This window comes from Solanum pennellii, chromosome 5, assembly GCF_001406875.1.
Source record: "Solanum pennellii chromosome 5, SPENNV200".
NCBI classification, from domain to species: Eukaryota; Viridiplantae; Streptophyta; class Magnoliopsida; order Solanales; family Solanaceae; genus Solanum; species Solanum pennellii.
In genome coordinates this window covers 20,576,742-20,588,656 of record NC_028641.1, presented here as the reverse complement: position 1 = coordinate 20,588,656, position 11,915 = coordinate 20,576,742, and positions in this window count along the sequence as shown.

The following is an 11,915-nucleotide window of genomic DNA, read 5'->3' as shown; positions in this document are numbered from 1 at the left end:
CGTCGTAATGATCAGAGAGTAGTCCCAGTACCCAAATTCTAAGAAGTTAAAGTATTATGGAATGGAAACCCTCGACGGACCGTCGTGCTTGGAACGGTCCGTCATATTTGTTCGTTGAGGGTAATGAAGAAAGCAGCAGAAGAATTTGTGAAGTATGGGAAGACGGAGTCCATGACGGCCCGTCGTGACCACGACATTCCTTCACGAGGTCCGTCGACTCAGATGCGTTTTGACAGATTTTCAATAATTAGAATCCTTCCTTTATTAGATTTTTGTTTTTATTATAAATAGTTCGAAAAATCTCGTTTGGGGGGTTAGACTTTTCGATAATCTTTAGTTCTCTTTTTCAAGTATTGAAGGATTAATTTCAGTAATTGATACACTTTTTCTGGAATTTATTGTTGGTGCTTTTGTTTATTAATCAAGTGAATTTATGGATTTTATTCTTTCTCATTAAAGTAAGTGCATGAATTCTTATATTAAATATATGAATAGTGTGATTATGACCATTGGTAACTAAACTCCATAACTAAGGTTGTGGGAACCATGGGTGAATAATGAGGTAAAATCTAACTAAAATATAATATCTAGAATAGTGTCTTGCATGTATTGATAATTTTTTCGTTTAGAAGTCTTTTAAACGGATGGCCAACATAAGAACTCGCCTTAATGCTACTTGCCAGACCAAGGAGGTAGATAATAGGAAAAGAATTATCAACATAGATTTAGTGTAGACTATCTAATAGGCTACTGTCGATTTGTACGAGTTAAGAACTTAGTCAAATATCGAAGACAACGCTTAATATGAGGTAAAGGTAAGGGTTAGTATAGCAACACATGTAGCCGGACCAAGGTGCGGAGTGAATATTTCTACATGCCGGACCAAGGATTTAGAGATACATAACTTATCACTGTACATGCAAGATATTAGGAGAGAATTGTTATAGTTAGAATTATCAAGTTAGGAACCTTTGGGGAACACTTAAGCCCTAGTTACTTTTATTAATTGATTAAGCTCCGATATTTGAATTTGTTAGTAATTATTTTCATTGATTTAGAAATAAAAACCCCTTTTTTTGTCTTTTGCTTTCTAGGGAAATAGTTGACTAAATAATAGTAATAATAAAATAAAGTTAAGTCTGAACGATTTTCCTCGTGGGATCGACCCCAACCTCATTATTTGGGTTCTTTACTTGATACAACCTCTTTACTTCTTATTTGAAAAATAAGTTTGAGCGTATCAGGGATCTTATATTGTCCTTAATTAAAAAATTAAAATTGACCCTAATCATTAATTGGACAGTGAAGTGGGGTCTCAAATGCGAGACTTCATCGATCCAACCATGAACGGTACTGATCAAACATGGTTTGGATTAGAGGTTAATTATTTAAGTCATTTGGAAATTTTATAAGTGTCAACCAATGAGACCCAATGACTGAGCGTCGTTCAAACGATGGCTCATCATTTGGTCAAGTTGTTGAACACTTGCAATTGACAGTTTTTGAGATTCAATAGTTGAGTCCTCCTAAAGGACCTATAGGGTGGTTCTTCGAGAGTCGTACCTGGATGATTCAACCCTAAACACACTATAACATGTATCCTAAACCTTTTCACCAAATTTCACCTTTTCCTGACTCTTTAAACCCCTTGAAACACCCCAAGGCACACTAGGTCAATTTACTAGTCTCTATGTCGTTTCTTGACGTTTAGACTATAACACTTCCTAATTGAGTTTATTACCTTTTTTTAATGTTCAGAAACAATATTTAATGGATTGGTTCATCACATGAGGCTCTATACTAGGTCATGGAACTTCAAAAGTGTTACAGTTGTCATGACCAAGGAGCACCCTAAAGACATAAACGACGTCATTGTCATCGGAGAGGACTAAGATTAGCCTCTTAGCATTCGTCATTACATTTAATAGGTTAATAATGTATAAAATTAAAATATTTATATATTGTGGTTTACATAGACCTCTCGCATAATAATTATGGAGTTTACTTAGATTCCTCGTGTTGGAAGCTTGTATAGACTTCTGTTTAGACAATATACATGACATATAGGAATCTAGTCTAATATATCATCTCACATTTAAACCATCTATAGTAAATACAACATTCGGGCATAGCCCATACTTCATTATAACAAAAGCCACATATAGAATTATACGATAATAATCTTCAAATTAAAGAGAAGGAAACTAAATGTCTTTAAACAATAACAACATCAAGTAGCTAGATAGTGGAGTCATCCTCGAATGGTGTGGACGTACCAAATACTTGTGAAATATCAAAGTAGTCTTTCAAATTGCCTTCTAACTTCAACGGCCCAAACCTACATATTTAAGGAAAAGGGAAAGAAATATGGGCTAATACATCCACTTGTACTATGTATGGAAACATATGCATGTATAAACTTGAAATCATGCAAAGGGACATTTAGATCAATATCATGCTAAATAAGTTTTAAAAAAACATTCATGCAGAATTACAAACACATATAAGTCATTAGGTACAATGTCACTCAATATAGGTTCATATCCAACATAATACTAATATCATGATAAATTCAAGTCAACACGAATACCATCATCACAAGGTCATATCCTATGAATAATAGCATATAAAGACCATATAACCAAAGTAATTCGAACATCATAAAAAAGCCTGTACAAGAGTTCATATCATCATATTGTACTAGACACTTATTCACAACCCCTTCCTGAGTTTACAAGTGCAATGCAAGGTCTTTATGAAGTTCCATAACCCCATATAGTCAAGTAAACAAGGAAAAAGATCATCTGTAATACCTAACTTCATTTGACATAGCATAAGTAGTAGTCATCATCACATATAACAATATAGACCAATAACATGTTCATAGGTTAAACTAACATCATAAAGAGTCATTAACATGTAAAGTCAATATTTGAATATCCTTAAAGTATCATAAAAGCATAAGAACATCCTCCAAATATTTCCCTCAAGGAAAACTAATTCAATGCATAGGTAGAGTCCCATACCCCTACCTATACTAAGAAGAACCCCTTAGTCATCCTAGTTGGAGTACACATTATTACATTAATTTAACTTTCTGGAGTTAACCGACATAGACCATGTCAACAAAACATGGAATCCAGTGTCATGAACCTAAACCAAAAGAAGGTGGTCTACTTGCCAAGGTAGAACCAAAATATTAACGTAGCATTTTAGGTGGATCTACTAGCTAGTCTTCCTATGGAGGAAACATAGTTCAAGAACTAGGAGACATACTTGAAACCCTTTTATGCACAATTGCATTTTAATCTCTATCTCATGAGAACCATTGTAAACCTACCTTCCCACATTGGAAAGGGACACCTCTCATAACTAGTTCACTCGATGCTAAGATATAGTCCCTTTTTGAAATGTCTTTAACTTATTCTTAAACATCATAACTTACTTTAGGCCATAAGAAACTAACCCCTTGTATATCATAGACATTATTTCTTTTGGTATAGCATGATAATGTCCTTACATTTCAACCCGTTAATTGAGAGAGTAACACATCATCATTATCATATCATCGTAATGCACATAAGTGATTCACAATCAACCTTAGATCACCATATCTTAATCATAATATCACAATTCATAGAGTCAAGACATTTCATTTACATTCATCATTCCATCACCTATCTAATCTAATAATATGTCATACTTCTATTGAAGATCATAGTCAAGTATAAGCCACCATAATTGAAGTAAGGATTAAAGACCAATCATACCAATAAGCCTTTAAAAGCTTTATTCAATGGTCTCATCACGTAGACAACCATATTCACCCAAAAATATACTTAATAAAATATTATAAGAAAAGTCATATAAAGTAATTAACAGAACAACTAATTCAATTGTATCATCATTATCCAATTCGACATAAATTCATAACCTAGGGTTATGGAAATAGGGTTAATTAATAATTTCTCCTATTGAATGAGGTCTATGATAGAGAACTACCCTAATTAGACAATTACCAATCATAATATATCCATAATAATAAAATGAATCTAAGAACAATACAATTTGAAATATAAATTTCGGATTAGGAATGAAACCCATGTTTTCTCAACTTTTGGAAATCAAATTTGAAGAACCCTTTGGGTAAAGTATTCTAATAGTTAAAGAGTTCCCATACCTTAAAAATTCTTGAATACTGATAGAGAGAAAGTTGAATTTTGCAACTCTAATGCCCTTTGAACTTTGTCTTAAATGGTGTTCTTTTGGGAGAGAGAAAGTAGAGAGAAGGAAGAGGATTTTGAGTTTTGAAATTTATGTGTGTTGGGTTAGTTTAATGAGGGTTAGACCTTTTATAGCCCGATAAATAACTGAATTAAACACACCCTAACATTTAATTAAAAAATTAACTAATTAACTAATTAAATGACTTAACTAAAAATTGGACAGTGAAACCAGACCTTGAACTACAAGACCTCGACCTATGGTATTTAGGTCACTCGACGCCCCCATACTACACAACCGTCGTTGGCAACTGATAGTGGTTTTTGGACCTTTTTTGTAAAATGGCTAAGGCTGGATCAACCACTACCATCGACGGTCCATTGACTAATCGACGACTCGTCGTTTGGTCCATCATTTGGCCATTGTCAAATTGACAACTTTTAGTCAAATCCAAGGGTCCTCTCCAAGGACACTTAGGGAGGTCCTTGGGGAATTGTACCCGGATGTTTTGACCCTAAACACACTCTAACACATGTTTACCACATTTATAAAATTTTTTGTTAAATTCCATCTCTTAAAACACCACAAAACATGCCAAGGCACACTAGTGTCTATTTAACAATTCACCGGACGTCATGGACGTTCCTTGAGGTTTTGACTCTAACACTTCCTAAATATTTTTAATAAATTAATTTTGGCCTTAAAATAGTGTTCTAAGTCTTTATATTCATGTGAGGCTCTAGATTTGGTCATGTACTTCCGGAGTGTTACATTATTCCCCACTAAGGAATATTTGTCGCGGAATGACACAAAAATCCCTCTATAGGATGTCTGAAGACTAACATCCCAAACAACAACTGCATATAATAACATGAGTTACATCTCAAATCAACATAATAACATGGAATTTAATTAGAACCACTCAAATCAAAATTTACCACATAAAAGAGCACAATATTACAACATGAGGAATTTCCTTCCCAATATCAACATAACTCAACATTACTATCAAGTCACTTATGCAAAAACATCTTACAACTCATTAACATTCTCAATACTATTTCATGAAGGCAACAATACACAAAAGACGAATAAGTTCAAATTGAGTAAAAGAGCATTTTCACATGAAATTTCATATTAGGTGAACCCTTTTATATTAATTATGGATATTTTATCAAAACAACTCAAATTCAAATTATTCATTATTTTTACGAGGACTTTAACTGAAGCAAAGTTTGGCTAGAATTTTTAGGAAAAGGATGAGGATAATGGGAATTCATGTCGGCCTCGGCCTACTATGTTGGTTGTTCAAGTAGGTTGTTTCTCCATAGGACTTTTACGGAGGCCACCTCTTTGTTCCTTAACTTCTTGACTTGTCAATCAAAAATTTCCACCTGAACCTCTTCTTAGAAAGGCTCTCATCCACACCTAACCCTTCAATAGGAAGAATGGATACGGGATCACTAATAAACTTCTTAAGCATGCATACATGAAATACCGGATGAACCAAAGCTAGTTGACGAGGTAGTCTCAACTCATATGCAACTTTCACGACCTCATAGGGACCCACATACCGGGAACATAACTTTCCCTTCTTGCCGAATCTCATCACCCCTTTCAAAGGTGAAATCTTCAAATACAACATATGACCTACTTTGAATTCAATATCTCTTCTTCTGTTGCCAGCTTAGGACTTTTGCCAACTATAGGTTGTTTTTGACCTAGACCTAATCACAGAAACCTTCTCCATAGATTCATAGATTATTTCGAGACAAAGGAGTGAAGACTCAACCAAAGACCTACATCTCCTACCATAGAGTGCTTCAAATGGATCGATGGAAACACTGGAGTGATGGCTATTATTATAGGAGAACTCAATCAATGGTATGCGATTGTCCCAATTCACATGGAAATATATTACACAAGCTCTCAACATGTCTTCTTGGATATTAATAGTATGCTCTACGTTAACATCCATTTGGGGATGAAAAGTTGTGCTAAGCTTTACTTAAGTACCCAACCCTTTTTGAAAAGACCTCCAAAAACGAGAAGTGAATTGAGTACCCCTATCCTATATGATGGACATATACGACAAAGGATCCTTTGAAGATTCACAATCTCATTAATGTAGATCCTCACATAATCGTCTGCCGTATAAGTAGACTTAACGGGGATAAAGTGAGCGGATTTTTTCAACATATCCACGATAACCCAAATTGAGTCATTTTTCCTCTGGGTTCGAGGCAACCTAAAAAAAAAGTCCATCTCAATTTCCTCCCACTTCCAAATAGGGACACCCATTTCTTGAATTAAACCACTATTCTTTAGATGCTTGGCTTTCATTTGTGTGCAATTTGGTCATTTGGATACAAACTCCTTTAATACTCTTTTCAAGACATCCCATCAATATACTTCTCTAATGTCATGATACATTTTGGTGGCACCCGGATTAGTAGAATATCGGAAACATGGGCTTTTTCTAACACCTTTCCTCTCAAATCATGTATGTTCGGTACATACAATTTACCTTGGTACCTAAGAAAACCATTCCCCCCTCGGGAGAATGACTCTTTAGACTTGCTAAGTACCATTTTCTTTAACTCCATCAATATTGTGTCAAGATGTTGTTTACATTTCACCTCAACCACTAAAGATGACTCAGAGTTATTATGAACCATAAAAGCACCATTGGGGCAATCTTCCAACCGAACAACCAATGTAGAGAACCTATGAACATCTTTCACTGTGATATTTCTTCCCTTCTTCTATTTGAGGCACACTACCAATGGTCATACGGCTCAAAGCATCTGAGATAACATTGGCCTTGTTGGGGTGGTAGAGAACACTATGTCGTAATCTTTCAATTATTCCAATCATCTTCTTTGTAGAAGATTTAACTACTTTTTAGTGAACATATATTCAAGACTCTTATAGTTGGTATAAATATCCACATGAATACCATACAAGTAATGCCTCCATATTTTCAAAGCAAACACTACGCCCACTAGTTCAAGGTTATGAGTTTGATAATCTTCTCGTGCACCTTGAGTTGTCTAGAGGCATAGTCTACTACATTCCCATGTTGCATAAGAACACACCCCAAACCCACGTGGGATGCATCACAATATATCATAAAAACCTTTGTATCCTCCGGTAAAGTCAAAATCAGTGTGGTGGTAAGTCTATATTTCAAAATTTGGAAGCTTCTTTCACATGCCTCCAATAACCCAAATTTCACAGTCTTTTGGGTCAAGGTAGTCAAAGAAGAAGCAATGGATACGAACCCATCCATAAACATCATAAAGTACCATGCTAAACCCAAGAAATTTTTAATGTCACTTGAAATCAACGGTGTAGGCAAATTCTTAACCGCCTTGGTTTTCTTTGGATCAACCTCTATACCCTCACTTGATATAATATGACCAAGAAACGCCACCGATCTCAACCCAAAGTCACACTTTGTATACTTGGTAAATAGTTCATGCTTCTTAAATACTTGCAATACCAGTTTCACATGGTCCGTATGGTAATCCTTATTCTCCTAATATACCAAGATATCATCAATGAAGACAATCATAGATAAATCAAGGTAATTTCAAAACACCCTATTCATAAGGTCCATAAAAGCCTCCATGGAATTCGTGAGCCAAGAGGACATTACTAGGAACTCATATTGACCATACCTAGTTCGAAAAGCCATATTAGACACATCCTCACCTGTCACCCTATGTTAATGATACCCCGACATCAAGTCAATCTTAGGAAAATTTCTTGCTCCTTGAAGTTGATCAAACAAGTGGTCAAGCTGAGCGAGAGGATACTTGTTCTAAATGCTGACCGTATTTAGTTGACGATAGTGAATGGACATTCTAAGGGACCCATGCTTCTTCTTAACAAACAAAACTGGAGCTCCCCATAGTGAAATACTTGGTTGAATAAACCTCTTATCTAACAAGTCTCTGAGTTGATGTTTTAACTATTTAATTTTAATCGGAGGCATTTGGTAAGTGGGGATTAAATGGATTCATATCCGGTAAAAAGTCAACACCAAAGACTATTTCCCGCTCAGGAGGAATTACGACAAGTCATCGGGAAAGACTTCCATAAATTCCTTCGCTACTGGGACATACTCAATAGGAGGGATGTCGGACTAAAGATCTTTGACTCTCACAATATGGTAAAGACACCCTTTAGAGATCATTTGACAAGTTTATAGTCAAGAAATGATACGACCACTAGGAATTGAATACCCCTTTCTAATTTAAGATAGGTTCATTAGAAAAATTGAACTTAACCAATCTTGTTCGACAATCTATAGAAGCAAAACATACATGCAACCAATTAATTCCAAATAAAACATCAAAGTCAACCATGTCAATCTCTACCAAATCCACACACCCAAGTAACTCTATTGGACAAGATATAGGACAACTCTTAAAGATTCTCCTAGCAACGGAGTCACCTATGGGGTTGTAAGCAAAAAGGGTTCAATCAAAATATCGGGTAGAACATCAATCTTTTTAGCTACTAGAGGAGTTAAAAATGATAATGTGGCACCGGGATCCTGTAATGCATAAACGTTAATAGTGAAGACTTGTAACATACCGGTGACCACACTGGGGGACTCTTCTTATTCACCCCTAGAGACTAGAGCATAAAAGTGGTTCCTTTTTGGATCATCGGAAATAGAACCACTTGCTTTATCTAGACCACTACCCTTTTCTTGACAACACACATTAGGGTAATACCTAACCTTATGACCCACTTTTCCACAACAAATGCAAATTCTTGTTCCGGCCAACCACTTAACCTTATGTTTCTTACCACTCTTTGCACAAGTAGGTTTGTCACATGGTGAATTTCCACTTCTCCCCTTTAGATACTTAGAGTTAGATACCTTATCGTTGTTACCCTTAGGGTAATTTGAAGGGACTTGGTTGGAAACCCTCTTCTTGAAACTAGACTTGTCTTGGATCTCAAGCCTACCTTTGGAAGTACCTCATTTATAAGAATTGTCCCTCGTAAGACAAGTCTTACTCGTGTTATGTTTATATAGCATTCCATTCCACTAACTATGCGTTGTAGAAACTATCCAATAAAAATATTTTACATCGCACATGATAAGAATAGACATTAACTGACATCGACTGCACTATCTAGGTATGGAATTTAGTGTCATATGAACCCCACACCGAGAAAGGTATTATACTTGCAAAGGGTATAATTAGGACACATCACATGTTGGCACATGGTTAAAGGATATCAAGGAATTCTTTGTACTCTAGCTCATCTAAAGTAGAGTTTGTGCCACAAGCATATCCACTTGGTGCTTTGCCTTTGTTCTCATAGAGTTATTCATTCACATAGGTGTACCAACCCATAATACCATTTCAAAGAATGGGTCCCCTAGGCATTCCAATCAAGTTATATTAAGATAACTCTTATGAGTTTTTTCACATTCTTTTCATATTAAAGGTTTTACTTTTATATAGGGTTCTAGAATTATAAAAAGGGTACTATGATTAGGTCTACTGGCTCAAGACTTACTATAGAAAACCTAATTTAATCATTCCATGAAGTGCGCCAAGTTTAGGTCTACCGATCCTAGACATTTATTCATGCACTCATTTGATACAATTCAAGTACAAAGTAGGGACAACTAAGTCTACCAACACAAGATAAAACATCATTCTATATGGGATCTTATTAGTCTTACATCATCATGTATCATCGATTGAAGAAGAATCATAATATTATAGCACCTATACAAGAAAAAAATGAAATCACATGAGTACCTTCACTTTATACATTATCATGTACCAAATCATGGTTATACCACAATCACAATTCCTTATCCTTTCCAACAAATTCGCACAATAAGAGATCTTACAAATGACAATGTACATAAGACTAGGCCAAGACTTCATCTACATCAATGATGCAACGAAACCCAATATAAATATCAACACAAAAAGGCAAATTATGAACAATTTCTATAGTGATCGGCATCTAGTTAGCCCATAAGAATCAATAGATGAATTAAACCTAAATAGATAAAAATCATTACACCCACTTTAGAACCAAAATTAGGAATTCAAGCAATACATGGGTTCATGGAAGTTATTGTAATAAAACCATCAATTAACATTAAATGTTTCATAAAACATCAATTTAAACCTTTTTATGCATGAACCCATGCTTAGAATTTGAAATAAGGTTTTAGGGTTTTTGAGATCTGTTGAAAAACACTTGTGATTGGCTCCTTGATTGGAAGAAGAATCAAGGATGAAATAACCAAATTTAATGATGTTCTATCCACGAAATTAGGATTGAAACCATGGAGAATTTGACCTTTTTCCTTGGAGATTGAACATTTTTCAATGGAGGATCTTGACTAGAGAGAATTTTCAGAGAAGGTAGAGCTTATATTTTTTTGACACTAATTGAGGGTCGATTTTTTTAGGGTAATGGGTGTATAATTACCTACAATCACTATATAATACATCCAAAAAAATACCCAAAAAAACCCTATATTAATTGGACCTTTTTAAACAAGTAAAAATTAACTTAAATTTTTGGAATTATAATCGTTGAACAAGTCCCCGTAGCGGATCTGTTCCCTAAAGATTTATGAAATTAATTTTTCGGACACTACATTTTGCGATGTGTCTGCGACGAAGACCAAACTTTTTTTCCTAAGTCGTGGACTGGTTTGTTCAATGAGTATTTGCTTGCTGTCTTGGGTAGCTTGTTGGCCAAAGGTTGGGTCCTCCCCAAAAGTCCCTAGGGCGGTCTTTGGGAAGTTGTAACAAGACATTTTGACCCCAAACATGTTCCTCTAATTGTTAGGGTCATCCCCACTGATTTAATACTTCGAATAACACATAAAAACACATAGAACATACAAGGACATAAAATACTAGTTTCCATACGTCTTGGTTGTCCTTTGATGTTTGACTTTAAAACTCTTTAAAAAAACTGACTTAATGTTATTCATCACTACTTAACAAGTTTTTTACTCATTAAACCCTTGTGAGGCTCTAGTTAACCATAGTTCATTTTGAGATTTGTTACATTCTCCCCACTTACAAAAAAAATTGTCCTCGCATGACACTAAAAAGATTCAATAGTACTTCAAAAGATAATGACTCTAGATTATAATATCATGACCATACCACATTATACACAATATGCAAGTAATCGAAATACTAAGGAATTATTTCCCTACGTTATAGTAAGTCATTCTTTACACTATATATTCATTAACTTTCATAAGCAATTTTCTATGATCATGCCATTCATTTCATTACTTTCATGTTTTATATATTATACATTTCATATACACGAGACTTTGGAATCTTTGATGTAGCATAAGACAACTCAGGTGAGGTCCCAACATATGGGACCTCTACCCGAGGGCCTTATTTAGCAAACAAGAGTCTGCTTCATTCGTTCATTCATACTTCACATTATTTATTTCATTTATTCATAGGCTGATGTAAACACCAGATATACCTAAGATGAAGTTTACGACTCTCATTGGGATCATGAAGTGCAATGACCAACAATGACCTAATGTCTGTATTTGAATCTGAATTCACCTCATGATTGTCTTGCACAAACACCTTCGATATCGTTGATTTCATTATCTTTCATACTTTGAGGCTGGCCTCAGTCTTTATTTGGGAACT